At 49.9% G+C, this 22,770-nt stretch overlaps 1 pseudogene across 1 annotated transcript in view; it reads right to left on the bottom strand.

Annotated features, from left to right (window-relative positions):
• LOC147736988 (uncharacterized) overlaps positions 1 to 22,770 on the bottom strand; it is a 58,062-nt pseudogene that overhangs the window by 28,629 nt on the left and 6,663 nt on the right. The window contains exons 2-3 of the transcript XR_015308387.1: positions 12,803 to 12,872; positions 12,235 to 12,299 (exon numbers count right to left, since the gene is read on the bottom strand). The product of XR_015308387.1 is annotated as an uncharacterized LOC147736988 (transcript). The remainder of the gene's footprint in view (positions 1 to 12,234; positions 12,300 to 12,802; positions 12,873 to 22,770) is intronic.

Raw genomic sequence — 22,770 nt, 5'->3', positions numbered from 1 at the left:
CTAAACACACTTAAAAAATGTGGCCCCAGCGCTCGGCTGACGACAAAACGGTTATAAAAGATCTGCGAGTCTTTATCGGCACATATGCAATTGCCATGTTCCATTCTGACCAGGGTCCTGCTTTCAGCTCTCGAGCTTAGAAGGAGGCCATGGCCAGCATGGGCATTGGCTTGCGATACCCTTGTCCATCACACCCCGAAGGGAACAGTGTAGTGGAAAGAAAAAACCGAGACATAAAGCAATCTATAACAGCGAAGGTATGGTGTGATGGGTGGGTCAAACATTTAATAAGTGTCCAGTTAAGTCTTAACAATTTGCCAAGAAATTCTCTAAAAGGTTTCAGCCCATATGAACTATTGTTCGGAACTAGAATGTACATTCAGGACTTAGATAGTCAGGTATCAGTGGTAAAAGATAAGAATAAAGACTTTGACATCAAAGATCGTTTGGCTGTTTTACAAGACTTAAATGAAACAAGAAAATCCTTAAGCAACATAAAATTAAAGCAACAGCCAGCTACCACTGACGAGGCACCACCAGCCCCAGCAAGGCCTGTCTGGATTCCAAAGATTGGGGATCTAGTCAGAGAAAAAATAGCGGTGAAGAAGGAATTTGGGCCTTCTTACAGAAAAGCAGTACCTGTCTTGGCAATCAACGGAACAAGATCAGTAGTACTACCGCCCCTTGCTGGTAAAAAGGAGAACAGAGTTGTATCAATCGACCTGGTAAAACCACAAGCATGTGGCCTATAATCAACAGTAGGCCCAGTGGACTCCCGAGAAACAACAGTATACCCAAACTTTCTACAATTCAAGAGGTTCAAACTGAAAGACTAATCACATTTGATAAACCTGCAGTGCACAGAGAGGGACTATGCAATAATGCCATGGAACTCGTGCCTCTTGAAACACAGATTGAAACAGTTTGTCATGAAACACCAGTCTACAATGATGTGGCATCAGAATGTGCTACCAAAAGACGAATTGAGAGAACAATCCCAACAATTGACAGAACTGCCTCTGGTTACTTCATCAACTTCGACAACTTTTCTGAGGATCAAAGCAACCCAGAAGTGATGCCAGAAATAAAGACTTTTAAAGAAAAAGCAACAGAACTCTTTCATCAACTCAAGGAAATTTACCATATATCTCCATGGTTAGAGTTCTGGTTTGGACTAGGTGTATTTTTCCTCCTGCTTTGGCTCATCATGGTACTTTGTTTGGGAAAATTCATTGAGGGAAAATACAGTTCAATGGACACAGCAAGTTAGAACATCAACTTAGTCCTCAAACCACACAAATCATCCCACGTGAAGAAAAGAGAACTGTCAACAGTAAATGTCACAGCCATTCCAATACCCGTCGGGGTAGTATGGGACAAAACTGACTATGAAATATATGGTCCAGTCGAAATTCTGAAATATCCTCATCAGTTCAAGGTTTCCTTAAGTGACTTTGTAAAACCAAGTACATTTTCTGATGATTGGGATTTTGAAAGTATTAATAATATGATGTCTGATTTAGTGTTGTCAGCAAGATTTACAGAACATGATTATTTACAAGGTTCGTCTAGTTATGAACAGATGTACTGCTTCTCACATTACGGAGATCATTACTTACATAAATCTGCACAACCTAGAAATTTTTTTAAATATAACCAATGGGAACATTGTGCTACTCCACCTAAAAGCAGTTCTAAAACATTCTATGAGAAATTTCAGTACTTCTCAGGGTTTAACACCAGTGATGCAGAAACGTTTTATTATAAACTGTTAGATAAAATAGGGTTGAAAACAATGCTGACAAATACTAAATTGATATATTCAGAAGCATTTTATGAAAAAATGATGACATTTGGTTTTGATTATTGGAAAAATAACATTGAAACAAAAACAATCTGGGGTACAAAAGATTGGCAGGTACAAGGCATAGAAGCATTATTTCGAGCCTGCATGATCCTGGAACAATTAATGTTTTTAAATGACACATTTCACCAACCAACCTGTCTTGGCCTAGCTAAGATTAAAGACCTCAACAAACCGTCTATTCCAAAGCCAATACTGTATAATGCAACAACAGATATTGAAATAGACGTATCTAAAATTTTACATTTAAACAGAACACATCCTGATTGGAAAAAGTGGTTAATCTGGCCTACTGACACAATCAACTGTCAAGATAGATTCCTGAACAAAACACAGGGGTTAACAATGACCAGACCAGACCCTTGATACTCCCAGAGACAACATCCAGGGATAGTAACAACTTACAGTGTAGGGAAGCTGTGCCTTGAATGGCTAGAATCATCCACACTGGCAGAAATTAAGCAACACTTATCTTTACTTAAAGATGGTGCTGATTTGCGCAATTTTATTATGTGACCACGCAAACAGCGTCAGAAACGCTTCATAGCGGCCAGTATATATGCGGCTTACAACGAGGCTTGGAAAGTCACACAAATTGAAACAGCTGAAAAAATACGAGAAATTGATCGTATTAATTTGGAAAAATCACTTTCTGTTGTGGACAATGGGTTAATGACTCTGTCCTCCAGAATATATTCACTGGACAGTATTGTATCACCTGCCATAGATATAATAGACAAAGACTTGCTAATGTTACAGCATGGCCGGTCGCAATGGCGTTCTATTGTACAGTAAGGCTGGACGCTGCAAAATCTTTGTTCAGGCTATGTGCCTTGGCGTTTAATCAACACAACGTCATTGTTTTCCATCTTTAACCTTACTGATAAACAAATCAGCTTGGCACAGAAAGGAGCAGACTATACAATCCTGAGCATCGAAAAACTTGAGAGATTACCTTTGACAATGTCAGAAAGTCCTGTCATTGAATGGATAATGCACGAGATTATCACAATTCCGTTAACAACTTTCCGATTTAAAAATTGCCTTGAATACATACCGACTGGCCAGTATGAACGTTTGGGTAAAGGGTACATTAAGTCAGCATGGAAATTACCATACACACACACATACTATAGTGACAGCAACAAAAATGTATTTCTTAGTGGTGAAAACTGTAAACATTCACTTTGCGGTATACTTTTGTGCCAAGGTATTAATTTACACGGAGCCTGTGAAGGAAATTCAAAGAACCTTTCATGCCACAAACATGTCACACCTGCAACGCAGATAGAGCCTTTCTTTGAGCAACTCTCGAACGGGAGTTACATTCTAATAACGGATCACAGCTGTTGTGGCCTTTTGCCAGGGAAAGCATATCTCGTTCAAGTAACTTCCATGGGCAAATACTGTATGCAAGCATTGTTTCCAAACGGCCCTGGAGACTCAGAGACTCCCATATGGCCTCGTTTGAACGTCTCTTCTATACGAATTGATACTTTAAGCAGAATGAAGTCTGTGCTTTTGCAGACAACAGTGCCCATCACGTCATCAAAAGAGACGTATGATCTCCTAGTTGCAAGGACAACATCAGAGATTCATGACCTTTTATCAACAAATTGCCCCGTGCATTTCACAGAAATGCTTAGCCAAATTCTTAACATGTCGAGTGCCATAGGCATCCCAGGCGTATTTAAGACCATTTTTACGGGACTGTTAACCCCATTCAAAGCAATTCTAGGAATCATTCCTAATTTTGTCCATTCAGTCTTTGGCGGCATACCCCTGATTTTGGGACTTGTAGCAGGCATTTTTTTTGACCCTCCTGCTCCGATATGGCAAGCCAAAACTCAGACATGACTCCGACAAGGATGGAAGAAACGATCCTAGAAATACGCTACCAGGACCGAATAACTAGAGTCCTTGGATTGGCCAGGCTGAGAGATCTGAACATGACCTGGTTTCTTTCATTCAGACCGATATGGCAGACCTGCATCTTACCTGTGCTTCGATGTATGCTATGCGGAGATGAGTGCGTGTTGGACATCTGTCTTGCACTTCCATCAGCAGTACCAATGGATATCGATACTTTGCTCAGTCCTATAACGGCTCACGCATTGTGTTGTCCCCAGCGGCTACCAATCCTGATGACGGCATTCGTTGAGACTCCTGTGCTACGACTAGGTGGTGACAGTGGAGCGAAAAATGAAAGCAACATCACCCAGGTACGACCTTCTGTGAGCATTGCTGATCCAGACTTTGATGATAGCAATCATTCTCACACCTGCCAAGTTACAGCACTATCGGACTTGGCCGAACTGTCACCTGATTTTGTAGACCAATTTTTTGAGAGCATGTCTGATATGATGTTCTCCCCCGAACAGAAACAATAATTTTAGAAAAGCATTCCAACACACAGCGTTCCCATGAACTCTGAATTCGGCCTTCAGTTTTGATCAACAAAAACTACTGAAAAGCGTTCGAACTCTATTCCCCCGTTCACCTAAAAAAAAATTTTTTTAATTGAAAATTTTTTCAAAATATTTACCTTTTTCTGGCACGCGATTCTTTGCTTAAAGTAGACATATTCATAAAGAACAGAACTTCTATTTTTAGGTACTTATAGAGACATAATAACCTTACATCAGCCTCTAGCACATGTTACAGCAATTGCATTTATATGTGATGAAATTATCTTGCCCTTCTTTTCTGTATAAAGAGATATTTCATGTGTAATTTTTTCGCAAAATCGTTCACTGATTACATATGCTATAATTTTGAATGATGTCTATGCTTAAAGGCGTACAATACCAAAATTACCACGTATTTCAAATACGCCATTTCAAATGCGAATATGTATTTTGGGGTGGGTAATGTTACACGTGCATCTTTTGCTATAGTTTTTAGTAAATTGATGGACATAAATTCGTGGAGTGGGTGTCGCGTTCTAATCTAGGAACCCGATCAATACTGTGACCTTATGCCCCTATACGGCTATAATCCATTTATACCCCTATAATGGCATGAACGATCAAGAGTGATATTTCAGAAACTCGTCTCTGGCCTAACACGATCAGAGCCACATTTCAGAATCTCTTCCTCTGCAGCTCATTAGAGCAAATGACACAGCAGAAGCCACTATCTAAGATTCCTAGATTACACTCCAAGTTCTTCAACAAGATAAAACTCAGCAACCTGGGAAACCCCCGCTTGCTATGTTTTGATTAGTAATAGAACTCTAATGAGCACTGAGAGACGATCACTTCCAAGTGACATCTTTATTGACGTCTTATGTCCAAAAACTTACGTCAAACAAGGCACCTTTCAGGTATAAATATTACCAACGTTGCCTTAAGCAAACACTGCCTCAACGACATCGATGATAGCGATGGTGTGGTGAATACAGGAGCAGAACAGCTGTCCCTTACAGAGCCCAGCAGATACAAGCTGCCCACGGACGCTGCCCCTCCTCCTCCTCGACGCGCTGAGAGAGACGCTGTCTTTTCTCCTGCCGAGAAAATCCAGCTCCGGCGTTTCCAGCCTACTCTTGCGAGTGACTGATATCGAGTCCTGGAAGGAGATACAAGACCTCCAACATTCTATTCCAGAGGTATGGTGTTGACTAAACCCTTAGAGAGAATTCTTGAAGCAAACTTTGGCAAAACCAACTTAACTTAAACTGCTACTTACTTACTCCCTCCCAAGTATTAGGCTTAGGTCAGGTACACTGGGGTAGGCGTACTTAGAAGCACCAGTTGAGTACGTTAGTCAAATGTATATATGAATGTATATATTTTATTCATTTTAACCATTGTATGGCTAAGAAACCATATCAATGCTTTTACAGTATTATTTCGCAATACTCATTTTGCTGTACGGACTTTTTTTAATAACAAGTCTTGCAATTGTGGCAATTCATTTATCTTGCATGAGAAGAAAGACTGTTCAATAAATAATACCTTTTTATTGAAAACGCCCGTCTCTCTATTTCTCTGCATCTTGGTGAAAGTAAACTGCACAACTGACTGAGTAAAATAACTGTCTATTGTTTCACACGACTCTAGAGATTGACTCTTATTCTAAGGAGCAAAGTTGTCATGTTTATGCGGTTGTTGGAAAACTGAATCCCTTCTTGTCTGTACCAGGGAAGCTGATCACTTCCTATTCAGTCAAGAAAGTTTCCAGTGACCTCTGAGCTAGTTGGTAACAAACCCAATTAAGTTTAGCATAGTCAGTAGAGACCTGGAAGACCGCACTTCTACGTCTATACTATTGTTTATGTTATTCCAATGTGCAGGGCCTTTGGGAAAATAAGAACTACACTACAGTACAGCAAGTGGTCTGGAGAAGCTCACAAAGGCGGAATGCCTTTGAAGCTTCCCCTGCCCATCCCGGGGGAGGAGGCTTGGTACCTCGTCCCAGGATGTGCATTGTTGCAGGCCCAGGAAAGCGGGGGCTCTCTACCCAGGGGTCCAGCAACATGTCTGCTGTGTGGCAGCCTAGGCAGCCTGTCAGACAAGACGTGGATTGTAGGTTAGGGGGCATCTCTAAGATGCCCTCTGTAGTGCATTTTGGGTTTACATTTGTTTTATTGGTTTCAACAAATACAGTGCAATGCATTGTTGACTCCATGAAAACAGGCAAATGACAGACTGAAGTAACCACTGGGCATGAAGTTGCGCATACTCTGCAAGGGCTGTCAGGCCCCACGAATTTGACATTAAATCCCACACTGGCATCAGTGTGGGTTTAACACGCTGAGAAGTTTGATATCAAACTTGTAAGTCTTCAGTGTAGCCATCATGTTGCTGTGGAGTTTGTAATGACAATCTCCCAGCACCATATACTCTTAATGGCATCACTACACTTACAGTGCACAGGAATGGCTCTGGGTACTGTAGGGGCACAGGGCTCATGTACCTATGCCCACACCATTGGCATAGGGCACCCAGCTAGAGGGGTGGCTGATGTATGCCAGGGTAGTGGGTGTGTGGGCATGGCACACAGGGGTGTGTGCCATGTCGACTCTTTGTTTAGTTTTGCACCAGGACACTCAGCCTGCAAAGGCAGTGTGTGTGTGTGTGTGTGTGTGTGTGTGTGCGTGTGTGTGTGTCAGGGTACATGGCCCCTAAGGGTGGCACAAAAAATGCTGCAGCCCTTAGGGGTCTTCTCTGGTCACAATGCCCTGGGTACCATTTAATAGGGGCTGACATGTGGCCAGAGATGCCAATTGGGTTAAGGCTTTAGTACAGTTTTTAGGGAAGGAACACAGGACCTGGGCACCTGATTGGCAGGGACCCAGAGCACACCAAGTAAAAGTGCATCAGGTATCAGGTAAAAAGTGGGGGGGTACTGCAACAGAAACTCACTTTCTCACAGTCCGTAGATGAACTGCTGTGGATTTATGTGGGACAAATCCCAACTGTACAGGGGAGACTATTTTCTCTAGTAGGAGGGATAGCCGAGTCGCATCACCTCAGGCAGGAATTTATTATCACTGTTACGCAGTGGCAGAGGGCGATAAGAGGTACACTTACAGGATCTTTCCAGGCTTAGGGGGCACCGATATGATTGCATCACTTATAGACGCCAGCGACACACCGCCTTTCAATGCCTCAGCATACGCCTCCAGCAGGTATGCAGCTGGTATTTGTTTGTAAATCTCGACACCTGACCTTCAGATCCCAGTGACTTTCCTCCTCCTAAGGCGTCTATAGTGGCAACAATCTGTGGCCCAGAGAGCGATGGCTTATGACGGGATATGAGAGCCAATTTATATAGCGCTGCACAGCAAATTCGGGATAGAAATGACCTGGCGCTAATATGAGCACATAAGTATCAAAATCACACAGTCCCTGAACACAAGCAGAAAGGTTTTGATTTATTTCCTGAAAGAACTCATGTTTTCTTGGGTACACAGGGCAGGTGGGAGGGCATTCCATTCCAGGTACCTGTAGTCACCACAGGCAGAGAGCAGCCATCTATTCTGATTTTGCTAAACTTAGAGACTTTACCCAGAAAAGCATGGTGGGATCTCACCACTCGGCAAGCTGATACCAGGCAAAAAGAAGGACAAATAAGAATGAACCCCTGATTGTAAACCGTGTATGACATAAAGTGCTTTAAATTGACATCTTTTCAGGACAGGAAGCTGGTGCAATTTGACCAGTTTGTTGGAGATCAACGTTGATTTTTTTTATCCTCAGAACCAACCCAGCTGCTGTTTTTGTAGCAGCAGCAATCTATGAAGGCGATACGTATAAAGAGATGCAGAAATTCCTTCTTGATAGAATCAGAACCAGAACCAGGTCCTTCCTAGATGAAGCCGGGATGAACTGAAGTGTTTTCTGATAACTTTCAGCAGTCAGAAGCCTGTAGAGCAGGTGATTTTAAAGTATCCTTTTAAGGACAGATGCAAATCCACCCAAACTCCCAGGTTAATGACCAGATGGAATGGGGTGGACAGAGATCCCAACGACACCGGTCACCACCCTTGTGCCTTGAGGCTCCGGACCCAAATACCACTATTTCCGTTTTTTTCACTGTTCAGCGTCAGGGATTTGAGCTCATCCAATCATCAACTTCCAGGCGGCAGCTCCTGAAATTACTGGGCATTTTATCTGTATTTAATTCTAATCTAATGCTTTGTGTATATTCGAGTAGAGGTGATGTCGAATGACTTGATCAGGCTGGCCAAGTGGGCCAAGTAAAGATTGAAAAGATTGTGACTCAAAACAAGTCCCTGGTCACCCTACAATCGAGGCTCAGATAGGCTGAAACCAGTCTTGGGTTGCTTCTGTTCTGGTTCAGAAAGGATCTGGATTGGCTCTTCAGGCTGGAATGCTCCTATTGGAAGGAGTCTAAAGCTGATTTGCAGATGTCTGCTTCCTGTTTGAGGTGGCAGTGTGGCCAAAAACCAGTTGATCTCCCTCTCTGACTTGGCCTGGTTGGGACCAGGAGGTGAGCCGGAGTCTAGTGAGCACTAGCATGTGGGCAGGGCTTATTATAGACCAGGATGTGAGCCGGAGTCTAGTGAGGGCCAGGACGTGAGCTGGGGCCTGGTGGGGACCAGGCCATGAGCCAGGGTCTTGTGAGGACCAGGACGTGAGCTGGGACCTGGTGGACCAGGATGTGAGCCGGAGTCTAGTGATCACTAGCATGTGGGCAGGGCTTGTTATAGACCAGGATGTGAGCCGGAGTCTAGTGAGGGCCAGGACGTGAGCTGGGGCCTGGTGGGGACCAGGATGTGAGCCAGAGCCTTGTGAGGACCAGGCCATGAGCTGGGACCTGGGGGACTAGAATGTGAGCCGGAGTCTAGTGAGGGCCAGGACGTGAGCTGGGGCCTGGTGGGGACCAGGACGTGAGCTGGGGCCTCGTGGGTACCAGGACGTGACCTGTTACCAGGACGTGAGCTGGGACCTTGGGGACTAGGATGTGAGCCAGGGCCTTGTGAGGACCAGGCCATGAGCCAGGGTCTTGTGAGGACCAGGACGTGAGCTGGGACCTGGGTTACTAGGATGTGAGCCAGGGCCTTGTGAGGACCAGGACGTGAGCCGGCGCCTGGTGGACCAGGATGCGACCCGGAGCCTGGTGAGGACCAGGACATTAGCCGAAGTATGTTAATGACCAGAATGCTGAGCCGGGGGCCTGGTGGACCAGGATACTGAGCCAGCTCACGCTCCCTTTGTGAGGTCAGACTAAACACCCGGTCCTTCCTCTCTTGCAGGACCAGGCACAGGCCAGCACAGTGATCCAAGAACACCAGAGCCTGGGACGCTGGACTTGCACCCCCAGTTTTTCATTGTATTTCTCCCTGAAACAGATAAAACTGTGTGAAATCTCCTTGAGAGAGATCCACGTTATTTCTGATCTCACTGGACTCACAATCCAGTTAATGTGCAAGGATCAATGTGTCCTTGCACATTAACTGTTCTATTCTTCTCTGCCACGATGCCCAGAGAGGTACCAAATATTTCTGTAGAGTGATCCCCCGAATATTCATGCCTGTACTTTCATATAATACATAAGTGCATTCGGGGGTTGTAGTATCCGTTACTTCACTAAAGACAGTGGTTTAAAAAATAAACCCCATGCTTGGAGGAGATGTGTGCCTTTGTCAGGAGCCATCTGGGGCTCAATAATAACTCTGGGTACTTTTCAAAAACTCGGATTATGAGTTCTTAAAAAAAATTATATGTCAAGGAAGGAGTATCTCTGGGTGAGAGCAGCGGCTGAGGCATTCCACACTCCTCCTACCCAGAGGACAAGCCAGGACAGGCCTCTCCTCCTAACCCAACATGGCAGGTTTCATAACAGCACAGTACAGGACTCACCTCCTTTGAATCACCCCACTAGGACAAGATAGGCCTCTCCTACTACCCGCGCAGGACAGGCTTCACCTCCTCCGCATTCCCCTGGACAGACCTCAGCTCCTCTGCACCCCTGGACAGGATTCGCCTCCTCTGCACCCCCTGGACAGGCCTCACCTCCTCTGCACACCCTGGACAGGCCTCACCTCCACTGTAACCCATGGACAGGCCTCACCTCATTTGCACAGCTGGACAGGTCTCACCTCTTCTGCACCCCTGGACAGGCCACACCTCCTCTGAATCCCTTGGACAGGATTCACCTCCACTGTAACCCCTGGACAGGCCTCACCTCCAATGTAACCCCTGGGTAGGCCTCACCTTCTTTGCATCACCCCCACCAGGACAAGACAGGCCTCGCCTCTTCTGCACCCCCCCCCAGACAGGCTTTACCTACTCTGTACCCCTTGGACATGTCTCACCTCCTCTGCACCCACTGGAAGGCCTCATTTCCTCTGCACCCACTGGAAGGCCTCACTTCCTCTGCACCTCTCAGGACAAGCCCCACTTCCTCTGCACACCCTCTGGACAGGCGTCACCTCCTCTGCACCCCCTGGACAGGCATCGCTTCCTCTGCACCCCCTGGACAGGCATCACTTCATCTTCACCCCTGGACAGGCATCACCTCCTCTGCACTCCCCTGGACAGGCCTCACCTGCTCTGCATCCCTTCGACAGGCCTCCCCTTCTCTGTGCCCCCTTCACACACCTCATCTCTTCTGCACCCCCATGGACAGGCCTCAACTCCTCTGCACACCCTGGACAGGCCTCACCTCCTCTGCACCCCTTGGACAGGCCTCCCCTCCTCTGCGCCCCTTCACACACCTCATCTCCTCTGCACCCCCATGGACAGGCCTCACTTCCTCTGCACCCCTTTGGGCAGGCCTCAACTCCTCTGCACACCCTGGACAGGCATCGCTTCCTCTGCACCCCCTGGACAGGCATCACTTCATCTTCACCACTGGACAGGCATCACCTCCTCTGCACTCCCCTGGACAGGCCTCACCTGCTCTGCATCCCTTCGACAGGCCTCCCCTCCTGTGTGCCCCCTTCACACACATCATCTCCTCTGCACCCCCATGGACAGGCCTCAACTCCTCTGCATCCCTTGTACAGGCCTCCCCTCCTCTGCGCCCCCTTCCCACACTTCATCTCCTCTGCACCCCCATGGACAGGCCTCACTTCCTCTGCACCCCTTGGACAGGCCTCACCTCCTCTGCACCCACTTGGACATGCATCACACCTCCGCACCCCTGGAGAGGCCTCACCTCCACTGTACACCAACCCAGGACAGTCCTCAACTCCTTTGTACTCCCCTGGACAGGCCTCACCTCCTCTGTACCCCCTTGGACAGGACTCACCTCCTCTGCACCCCTCCTGGATAGGCTGCACCGCCACTGCACCCCCTTGACAGGCCTCACCTTGTCCGCACCCCTCCTGGATAGGCTGCACCGCCACTGCACCCCCAGCCCAGGACAGGCCTCAACTCCTCTGCCCCCCCTGAACAGGTCTCACCTCCTCAGCACAGTACAGGCCTCTTCTCTTCTGCACCCCCTGGACAGGTGTCAGGGTGCAGGAAAAAGGAATCAAAGCTCTTCTTTGTTTCGCAGTATCTGCCATTGACCGGCATTGCAAGGATCACCTGCTCGCAAAAGGTCGCGGGTGATTATAGTGCAGAACCGGGCATTCTCCCCTGTACTACCAACAGGTAGGACAGCGGTTCAAGTTGCCGGCCTAGTCCTGCGCTCCTGGACACAGGCGCGAGGTCTAGACTATCTGTGAAGTGCGCCGGTTGATTTTAGAACCGAGGCACTTCACCAACTGATTTTTAGAGATTAGTCATGTTCTTTCTGTAGTCTAGTTTGATAGAAATAGTGCAGTTTTGTGCCGGGCTTAGGCGCAGATTTGAGTACTTCGGTTAGTTAGTTCGGTAATTTAGAACTAGAGCGAAATACCAATTTAAAGTAAATAGGAAAAAATAAATATAAAGAGAAGAATTAATACTTACCCATTGAATACTTCAGTTCCTGATTTCTTCGTCGCATGGTTGACAGCGGAGGCTCCAGAAGGTTCCTAAGGGAGAAGTAAGAAGAATTCAGATAAGAAAGTAAGGCAGAGAGTGAATGAACGAATGAGTGAAAAAGAATAAATTAACTCACAGAGTTAAAGGGTGCTAAAATGTTGTTTATAATGCAGGTTACCAAGGAATGAAGTACTTATATTAGCCCCTTCGCTGCGGGGCTATTCCGCCGCAGCGCTATGGGGAAGGTGGGACCGCGCGCGTTGTGCATTTTGTTTCCTTAATTTTTCAGGCCACATATTGATCTGCATACATTGATGACATATTCTAGAACTAACTTTTCACGCAAAGCAATTGCAACACCCAACTGAACACATTGCCGCCAATATAATTAAATAACCATGTTCTGATGGACATGGGGCATCCCCATTATGTTGTAAGGTAACTTTCTATAAGTGGCATTTTCAGAATTGTAATTTAAAATTCGACATCAACATCAGTTTGGATTTTAATTCAGGATTCCAGAGACACCAAACTTAAACCAAACATCTCTTACCATTAGGAAATTACACTTCTAAAATGTAACACGGCAACTCCAATGTTATCCTATGGGATGACAGGCTGCGCTGTAGTAAAAAACAAATGTAAGAGCTTTTCACCACCAGGACACGTAAAACATAAAAGTACATGCCCAACTTTTTTAATACTGCACCCTGCTCTTAGGGCTATCCAGGGCCTACCTTAGGGGTAACTTACATGTATTAACAAGTACTGGCATAGCCAATAGGTCTCACCAGCTTCAAAAGAGACCTTAAAATACACTTTCTCACTAAATATTGGGGAATTTAATTCCCTGCTCTCCTTTCTGACTACTTTCCCTCCTCCTTCCTCAGGCAACTCCGCCTACCTCTCGCACTCACACACCCCCCTTCTGACACCCTTCACACCCCTCTCTCCTCCCTAGTGAAGTAGTGTGGCTCACTGGTTAGAGGCGGCAGACCCGAGAGCAGAGGACGGCCCGGGACCAGGGTTCGATTCCCGGCGCGGCAGGTTTCTGGACCAGGGTCAGCGGACTCGATAATTCTCTCGCCTCGGTGCCCACTCTGATCAGCGATCACACTCGGCAACTCTGGGCATTAGCTTGCCTCATCTTCACTAACGGCCCCACCAGACCGCCGGGGATGCCTGGTCTCACCCTGGAGATACCCATTAAGGGACCATCTCTCAGGGAAGCCAGGAAGGGTTTCGCAGCGGTCGAAGCACCTTGGGACCCTCCGGGTAAGTAGTGCACTATATAAATGCCTATACATTTACTATACATTTACTCCCTTACCAACCCATTCTTTTCTCAATCTCTCCACTCTTCGCTTTCCTATATTCCCTCACACCCTACCAAGTCTGCCGAGCCCTCCTTGGTATACAGTAAAATTGTTATCAATAAAGACATTCTTGTTCTTTTAAATTGGTTTTTGTTTACCTTCTACTCACTCATCTCACTACGTACTCTAAATTTTTCTTTTTGCTCTGTCAGACCACCTTGTATAATTTGTTTCACTCATAACAATTGTTGCTTTCTTGTTTATAATCTTGCAAATGTAAAGCGCTCTGATACCCTCGGGTGGAGCTAGTGCTATATAAAACCTTGAAAATAAACCTTTGGGACCTTAGAAGTGATTAGCCAGAGCTATTGACTTTGGCAATGTTTTTAAGCTATGTTACCCAAGTAGACAGATATGCCTAAGTAGAAAAGAGCAAAAAAACGATGGATTTGGGCCCAGATCTTTGGACTGGGTTGAGTGTGTGACATTGATCCACATTCCGTCCATCACCTGTTGTGTTTGCATATTCCGCCCTAAGTGCGCTGGGGATGCCCAGACGTGGGTCCCAGGCACTCCACACCACTGGAGTCAAGCTAGCCGGGCTGATGAGGGGTGTTACCTCGAAACCGGTCCGGTCCTCGGATGCTTGATTCCGTTCTGGGAAGGACATGGCTTTTGTAGTTCGGACTGGACTGTTCCCATGGGGCACAGGGTCAGAGCTGATTTGCATATCGCCATTGTCTAACCCAGGGTGGTGTGGAGTGCAAAAAAACGATGGATTTGGGCCCAGATCTTTGGACTGGGTTGAGTGTGTGACATTGATCCACATTCGGTCCATCACCTGTTGTGTTTGCATATTCCGCCCTAAGTGCGCTGGGGATGCCCAGACGTGGGTCCCAGGCACTCCACACCATTGGAGTCAAGCTAGCCGGGCTGATGAGAGGTGTTACCTCGAAACCGGTCCGGTCCTCGGATGCTTGATTCCGTTCTGGGAAGGACATGGCTTTTGTAGTTCGGACTGGACTGTTCCCATGGGGCACAGGGTCAGAGCTGATTTGCATATCGCCATTGTCTAACCCAGGGTGGTGTGGAGTGCAAAAAAACGATGGAATTGGGCCCAGATCTTTGGACTGGGTTGAGTGTGTGACATTGATCCACATTCGGTCCATCACCTGTTGTGTTTGCATAAGTAGAAAAGAGAGCGTTTGATGTACCCAGCAGATGTCCATTTTTGACGTGTTGCACTCCTACTGCTGAAACAAGGCCCATGGAGGCACAAATGGGTGAGGTGTACTGGCGTCAAGGGTCCTTTGACCTCAGTGCCAAAGTTACTGTTGCTATAGGGTGTGCTACTTCGTAGGCCTGCCTGCAAGACTGGAGGTGAACTTCAGTATGGATTGTGGTAACCTTTATGGTTAACCCACACCTGCCACTGATAGGGTCCACCTGCTGGTGCCAAGACACCAGGGCTTCGAAGGTACAGCTGGGCCTCCTAAGGTCTAGCATGGGAATATGCTCCCTCAGGAGAATGGTCTGGTGGTCTGGTAAGAAAGCTGAACCTGGTTCCCCAGTTCCAAATTCGGCATCTCTGGCCATAGAGCCAAACCCTCACCCCCACTGAACACCACACTGCCCCACTGAGAAAAACTTGCAGTGCCTTCAGCTACAACCCAATTGTGCCCCGCTATAAACACCTGGATGCGACACATTTCAAATTAAGCAACAGACAAGAGTAATATGCTGCCTGAAAGAAAAACAAGTAATAACATCCTAGAAAAGCAAACACTTATAGGGAATGCAAGATTAAGTAACGCATGTGAAATATAAACAGGAACAACATGGCTACCTCAACACTTTTACACTCACTATTTAGAAATCAAAGAGAGTTTTGCCTGAAAAGCAAAGGACATGACTACAGGGCCCGGAAGAGACCCGTTCAATGTCCATTGCTTATATCCTTATAAAAAGTAAGCAGTATGATTTAAAAAGACCACATCCCTGAACACAGAGCTGCGGTACACATGTTATAAACAAAAATAAGGAAAACAGTCAATAGGGATTGCATTGAACGTTTTCCACTACACGCACCAACAGAAAGACGAGAAAAAGAAAGTACTGTTTCACTGGCAAACTCCGTGAAGTGGCGCTAATGTGTTTAGGTGTGAATAAAACCAATCTGGTCACTTTGCGACCCCTCTTTTTTGCTTTACTTTGTTATTTTTCTTATTTTGAACCTTTTTAGGTCGAGGACTGTGTCGCACTGCATAGCACTGCGTAGCAGTGTGAGCAGAGCTCTGAGATTTAATGTTTCTTAGTTAGGGGGCTTGAACCCGCCCCTCTTTTCCATTGGCTGGCTTCCTAAACGGAGGCCAGCCATTGGAGGAGAGGGGTGTCACTCGGTTCAAGCCCCGTCTTCTACGGATTTGGGGGCGTTTTTTAAGCTTCTTTCTTGCTTTCTTTCTCCCCTCTTCCAATTGGCTGGAATTTTACCTTCCAGCCAACGGGAAGAGTAGTGAAAGAAAACCACGCCCCCAAATCGGAAAATGACCATGCTTTCTCCGAGGCATTTTTTTCTTGCCTCGGAGAGTTTGGTGTTATTTAACTCATTTGTTTGTTTTTTTGGTCCTCGTCTCTGACCCTGCCTCCACAGCGCTCTGCATCGCAGTAGCCTTGCTCAGTTTGGTTGTCAAATGGCTTCAGATAGCAAAACAAAAATGTTTGCCCAATAAATAGCGATCATAAATATAGACGCACTTTCCCCAGTTTTGTAAGGCAAGTCCAAAATCAAACACTCGAGCAGTAAAATTGATCGGACGTTTATTTATTTATCTAAACTTGTATTGCGCTCAGCTACCCTCAATGGGTTTCCCGGCGCCAGGGACAGACAAGAGAAGAAAGCAAGCAAAAAGCCCAAACAGAACAGACAGTGCAGAAGGATCAATTAAACAAAAGAGTCTTTAATTTTTTCCGAAATGAGAGGAGATCAGTCTCGGCTTTCAGAGCTGGCGGAAGAGCATTCCACATCCTTGGACCAAGATAGGAAAACGAGCGGCCGCCCATTTTGGCCAATTTAATTCTAGGGACCAAGAGATTGCCACTGGTGGAGGATCTTAAAGTACGACCAGGCTCATAGACTTGAACCAGGTTCTGCAGGTATTTAGGAGCAGAGCCCTGCCGAATTTTGAAAAGAAGACATAAGGTTTTAAATTGTACTCGGTTCGGGACCTTAAGCCAATGAAGGTCTGTTAGACGGAGACCCGGAGGGTCGGCCGAGTACAGGGGGAGAGGCCTCCGGTGAGGGCCTTCTCCGGTGATCGTACATACAAGTAACTTCCCCCCCACAGATGGACACCACACAAAGATGAGTTCTGCACACTTTATATAGAAATCTTGAGGCAAGGTGATAAACGATACAGCGGGACCAGGATACGAGGATCCTGCCAATTCTAGTCTCTTTGGGGAAAAGGGGTAGCGGGACAGTCTTAGTACCGGGCCGGTACGGGAGCAGCAGGAGATTGAGCTCACAATCCTCGAGCTTGAGGGTTCGCAAGGATGGGCCGCGGCAGCGCCAGCAGGCTACGGAGATGGTTCAAGATGATGAGGGCCGCGGCAGCGCCAGCAGGCTTCTAAGATGGTTCACGATGATGAGGGCCGCGGCAGCGCCAGCAGGCTTCGAAGATGGTTCACGATGAGGAGGGCCGCGGCAGCGCCAGCAGGCTTCGAAGGTGGTTCACGATGAGGAGGGCCGCGGCAGCGCCAGCAGGCTTCGAAGGTCGTTCACGATGAGGAGGGCCGCGGCAGCGCCAGCAGGCTTCATAGATGGTTCACGATGAGGAGGGCCGCGGCAGCGCCAGCAGGCTTCGAAGATGGTTTCACGATGAGGAGGGCCGCGGCAGCGCCAGCAGGCCTGGAAGATGGTTCACGAGAAGGAGCCGCGGCAGCGCCAGCAGGCCTCCAAGGATGAGTTCGTCTCGGTGTCTCTCGACTCCAGGATACAACTGCCTTCCTGCTCTGGAGCTGCCCCAGTTATAGGTCTGGCGCCCTTTGATGTCCGGACCCTCGCACTTGGAGGTCGGGAGGTCCAGGATGAGGGAGTCTAGACACCCAGCAGGGGGGTGGAGCCAGCGCCCGGGGAGGCCGGGGGCGATCGACACCTGGCGGAGGGGAGCCATTGACACTCCTTCTCCCATTGACCTGCCAAGTTGTCTCTTCACCTCCTGGGTGGATGGTGGTGCCTCGATGTCGGGGCCTGGCCAGGCCCGGGGTCGTGGTCGATCCGAGGCCACGCGGCCTTGTCGTGTAGTGTCCAAAATGGCGGCTGGGCCGGGGGCATTGGTCCTGGAAGGGGCCCGGGCCAGCCGATACCGGGGTGTTCAGGAGCTGGAGTTCCGTCGGGGACGGGCCGTGGGTAGTTCCGGTGGGTTGCAGGGATAGTTCTTGTCTAGGGCACAGGAGGAGCAGGGGCCCGGGCCCCGCCATGCGGGGAGGGAGCAGGCCTTCCACGAGGCCTGTCCAACATGCGTCCCCCCCAGCTGAAGGCAGGGAGAGTCACCCATCCTCTTGGGTACTCTCCTCGCCGAGGCGGAAGAAGCGTGACAGGCCGTCTGCGTTGGCGTGGTCTTGGCCTGGACGGTGCTCCACAGTGAAGTCCATCCCCTGCAGGGAGATGGACCAGCGCAACAGCTTTGGGTTCTCTCCCTGCATCTGCATCAGCCATTGCAGGGGTCGGTGATCTGTTTGCACCCGGAAGTGGGTACCGAAGAGATAGGGCCGGAGCTTCTTGAGGGCCCACACCACGGCGAAGGCCTCCCGTTCGATGGTACTCCAGCGCTGTTCTCGGGCCAGCAGGCGTCGGCTGATGAAGGCCACTGGTTGGTCAACTCCCTCGGGGTTGAGTTGGGAGAGGATGGCCCCCACGCCATGATCTGAGGTGTCCGTCTGTACTATGAACTCCCGGCTGTAGTCGGGGGCCTGGAGCACGGGGGCGGTGCACATGGCGGACTTCAATTTCTCAAAAGCCGCCTGACATTCCGGAGTCCTGTTGACTGTTTTGGGGTTTTTCTTGGATGTGAGTTCTGTGAGGGGCCCCACAATGCTGCCATAGTCTTCTACAAAACGCCGGTAGTACCCGGTGAGCCCCAAGAAGGCTCGGACCTCTGTTTGGGTGACCGGAGGTTCCCAGGCCTGGATGGCAGCGATCTTGAGCTGGAGGGGGGCCACCAGACCGCTCCCCACTTGGTGTCCCAGGTAGGTCACGGACCCTTGGCCAATCTGGCATTTGCTGGCTTTGATGGTGAGCCCGGCCTGCCGGAGGGCGTTCAGGACCTCCCGGAGGTGGTGGAGGTGTTCTGCCCAGTGGCGACTGTACACAGCAATATTGTCCAGATAGGCGGCGCTGAATTCCTCGAGGCCCGCCAGTACCTGGTTCACGAGTCTCTGGAAGGTAGCGGGGGCGTTTTTCATGCCGAATGGCATCACCTTGAAGTGGTAGTGGCCATCCGGGGTAGAGAAGGCGGATCGCTCTTGGGCCCTGGGGTGAGGCCGATCTGCCAGTAGCCCGCTGTCAAGTCGAAGATGCTCAGGTAGCGGGCGGCCCCCATGCGGTCAATCAGCTCATCTGCCCGGGGGATGGGATGAGCGTCGGTTCTGGTAACGGCGTTCAGACCCCGATAGTCCACACAGAACCTGAGCTCGGGGGCGACGCCCGGGGCGGCAGCCTTGGGGACCAGCACGACCGGGCTGGCCCAGGGGCTGTCAGATGGCTCGATCACTCCCAGAGCCAGCATTTTGGAGACTTCTGTCTGGATGCAGGCGCGCACTCGATCCGGCACTCGGTACGCCCTGTGTCGGATAGGGGGGCTATCCCCGGTATCTACGTCATGAAGGCACCAGGGGGTGACCCCAGGGATGAGGGAAAATAGGTCGGCGAATTGGAGCAGAAGGTCTCGACAGTCTTGGCGTTGCTCTGGGGATAAGGCATCGGAGAGTCTGACCCCTTCCACGGAGCCGTACTTTTCGAGCGTTTTCAGCAGGTGAGGGAGGGGCTCGGAGTCTTCTTCAGTCCCACTGTCGGTAGCCATCAGGAGGCTAAGTTCCGAGCGCACGAAGTGGGGTTTGAGTCTGTTGGTGTGGAGGACCCGTAGGGGGTTCCGGGGTGACTCCATGTCGATCAGGTAGGTGACTGGACCCTTGCGCTCTACTACCTTGAAGGGCCCCATCCATTTGTCCTGTAGGGCGCAAGGTTCAACCGGGGACATCACCCAGACCTGTTGTCCCGGCTCAAACTCGATGGAGGAGGCATGCTGATCATACCATCGCTTCATGTCTTCTTGACTGGCTTCAAGGTTGGCCTTGGCGAGTTCCCTGAATCGCCGGGTCTGGTTACGGAGGGTCAGGAGGTACTTGTATACATCCGGAGGAGTCTTCTGAGGGGCCACCTCCCACCCTTCTTTGACCAGGCTGAGGGGACCCCGGACGGGGTGTCCATACAGTAGTTCGAACGGACTGAAGCCCAGGGATTTCTGGGGGACTTCTCTGTAAGCGAACAGGAGGCACGGGAGCAGCACGTCCCATTGGCGTCGTAGGGGTTCTTCCAGGCCCATGATCATCCCCTTGAGGGTGCGGTAAACCGCTCTACCAGCCCATTTCCTTGCGGGTGATAGGGGGTCGTGAATTTGTAGGTGACCCCGCACTGTTGCCAGAGGGACTTCATGTATTTGGAGATAAAGGGTCCGAAGAGGAATGGCCTCGGGATAGCGGGTGGCGTGGTCCACCAGGACCAGGATGAACCGGTGTCCTTGTACTGTCCGGGGCTCCAGGGGCCCCACAATGTCTATTCCCACCCGTTCAAACGGGGTGGGGACGATGGGAAAAGGCTGCAGGGGTGCTTTGAGTTTTCGGCCGCTCTTCCTGCTGGCCTGGCAGGTTGGGCAGGCCCGGCAGTGGTTTGTTACATCATTCCGCATCTTTGGCCAGTAGAAGTGGGTCACCAGGCGGCTGTACGTTTTGTCCTGCCCCAGGTGTCCGGCAAGAGGCACATCGTGTGCTAGGTTCAAGAGGAAGTCTCTGAAGCGGAGGGGGACCACCAGCACCCGGCTGGCCCCCAACTCGGCAATCTTTTGCTCACTGTAGAGCAGGTCATTGTCCCAATAAATCCAGTGGGCCCCCAAGGTGTCTCCTGCGCTCTGGGTGAGGGCTTGCTGTCGGAGTCCCTCGAGGGAGGGACACGTTCTCTGCTCCTGTCGGAATTGTTCCTAAGTGGGGCCACCCTCTTGACGCAACTGGGCCAGTTCGGGAAGGTCCCAGAGCCGATCAAGTCCTTCTTCACTGGACTCCGGGGAACTTGACTCCGGGGCTGCTCCTTCGGGGACGATCGGTAGAGGGGGTTCTAGCCATTCTGGTTCTTCGGGACCGGGGATGGCGCGGGCGGCCATGGACCGGGTCGTTACGCAGACCCATTCAGGGAGGCCCAGTATCCCCAGGTGCTCTCTTCGCTCAACGGCTGACCCGGGAGAACTTTCGAGGTCGTTCCCCAGGAGGCAGTCCACGGGGACATCGTCGCGGACAGTCACTTTTAGCATGCCGGATACCCCTCCCCACTCGAAGGGAACGCAGGCCATCCGACACAGGCTCTCGGAGTTGTCGGCCGACCGTACTGGGCAAAGTACATTTGGTAAGATCTGGTCCGGGGTCACCAGATGGCAGCGGACTGCGGTCACACTGGCCCCGGTGTCGCGGAGGGCTTCAGCCCGGTGTCCATTAATGGTGACCCACTGGCTGTACTTCTGCGTGTTGGCGGGAAGGGGTGCCCGCGGAATCAGGTCTCTTTCCCCTAGGCAGACCAGGGACATGGCGGCGGGTTCCCACTCGGGCTGGTCTGGCTCGTACTCTTCGGTGTCTTCTTGGGCTTGTTCTTCTCCCAGGGCGGCGGCAGCGACCTGGCGGGGCATGGGACTCTGGTTTTTCGGGCAGTTGGGATCATTGGCGTAGTGGCCGGGTCGTTGGCATCGGTGGCAGGTAACGTTGGCACGGAATCCTGGTCGCGTCGGAGGGCTTCCTCTTCCGGCCGGGGGCGGGGTGTTGCTGGTGGGAGCCACCGGGACGGTGTCTCTGCCCCAACCCTGGCCTTCTCCTCCCCCTCGGGGGCGATGGGGCCCTTGGGAGGCTCTGTTCTATTCGCTGGGCCAGTTTCGAGGAACTCGTGTGCTCTCCCATCGGTCTGCTTCGATGGCGAGTTTTCGGGGTTCAGTCAGTTTACTGTCAAGGAGGTGCTGCCTGAGCTCGACGAAGCAGTTATTAGAGAGGTGCTCCCATACAATAAGGTCGAATAGCTGCTCGTAAGTGGTCACCTGGCTGCCCTTGATCCACCGCTCGAAGGCTCGGCTAAAGAAGTTTACGTACTCCACCCAAGTTGTACCCGGGATTCGTTTGCAGTCACGGAACCTCTGACGGTACATCTCGGGCGTGAGTCCATATCGAGTGAGGAGGGCGGCTTTCATGTGGTCGTAGGACGTCATCTGATGATCAGGGAGTTGCAGCAGGGCGTCTCGCCCTTCGTTGACAAACCTCCCCCATAACCCAGCTCCCCAGTCGCTCCGTGGGATCCGGTGGGAGGTCATTGCTACTTCGTAGGCTTTGAACCATTGCTGGATATCATCGTTCCGGTAATATTCTCTAACGACATCCTTGGGGATGTGGACCTTGGGATCCGTAGTGACAGGGGGGCTCTGGTGCCCGGGGACTCCGAGGTCTTTGTTCTGTCTCCGAATCTCTAGTTCCTTCAAGTTGCGCTCATGCTCGTAGGCTAGTCTTTTCTCTTCCAGCTCTCTCTGACTCTTTTTCTCTTCTCGCTCCTCTCGGAGCCGTAAGTGTTCTAGTGTTATTTTTTGATCCGCCAATTTGAGTTCTCCATCTAAGCGAAGTCGAGCCAGTTCCAATTCGTGGAGCCGCCTCTTCTCCCGTTCTCGGGCCTCCTCGGACGAGAGGCCCGGTCTTCTTTCCTCTGTAGGAGCGGTGCTTGTTTCGGTGGTCTCGAGGCTTTGGTTTTGGGGTAAGGGCGTTTCCGTCTCCGCCCAAGACTCCAAGGCGTGTTTGAGGTCATCTTTCGTGCTCAGTCCTGTGGTAGCAATGCCCAGTTCTATACAGAATTGTTTTAGTTCCTTATGGCTATATTCTTCTAGTTTCTCCATCAGGAATTTTTCCGTTG

Source organism: Lissotriton vulgaris, chromosome 1_1 (genome assembly GCF_964263255.1).
Source record: "Lissotriton vulgaris chromosome 1_1, aLisVul1.2, whole genome shotgun sequence".
Classification (NCBI taxonomy): Eukaryota; Metazoa; Chordata; class Amphibia; order Caudata; family Salamandridae; genus Lissotriton; species Lissotriton vulgaris.
The sequence above is the reverse complement of the archived record's forward strand: the minus strand, read 5'-3'. Positions and strand labels throughout refer to the sequence as shown.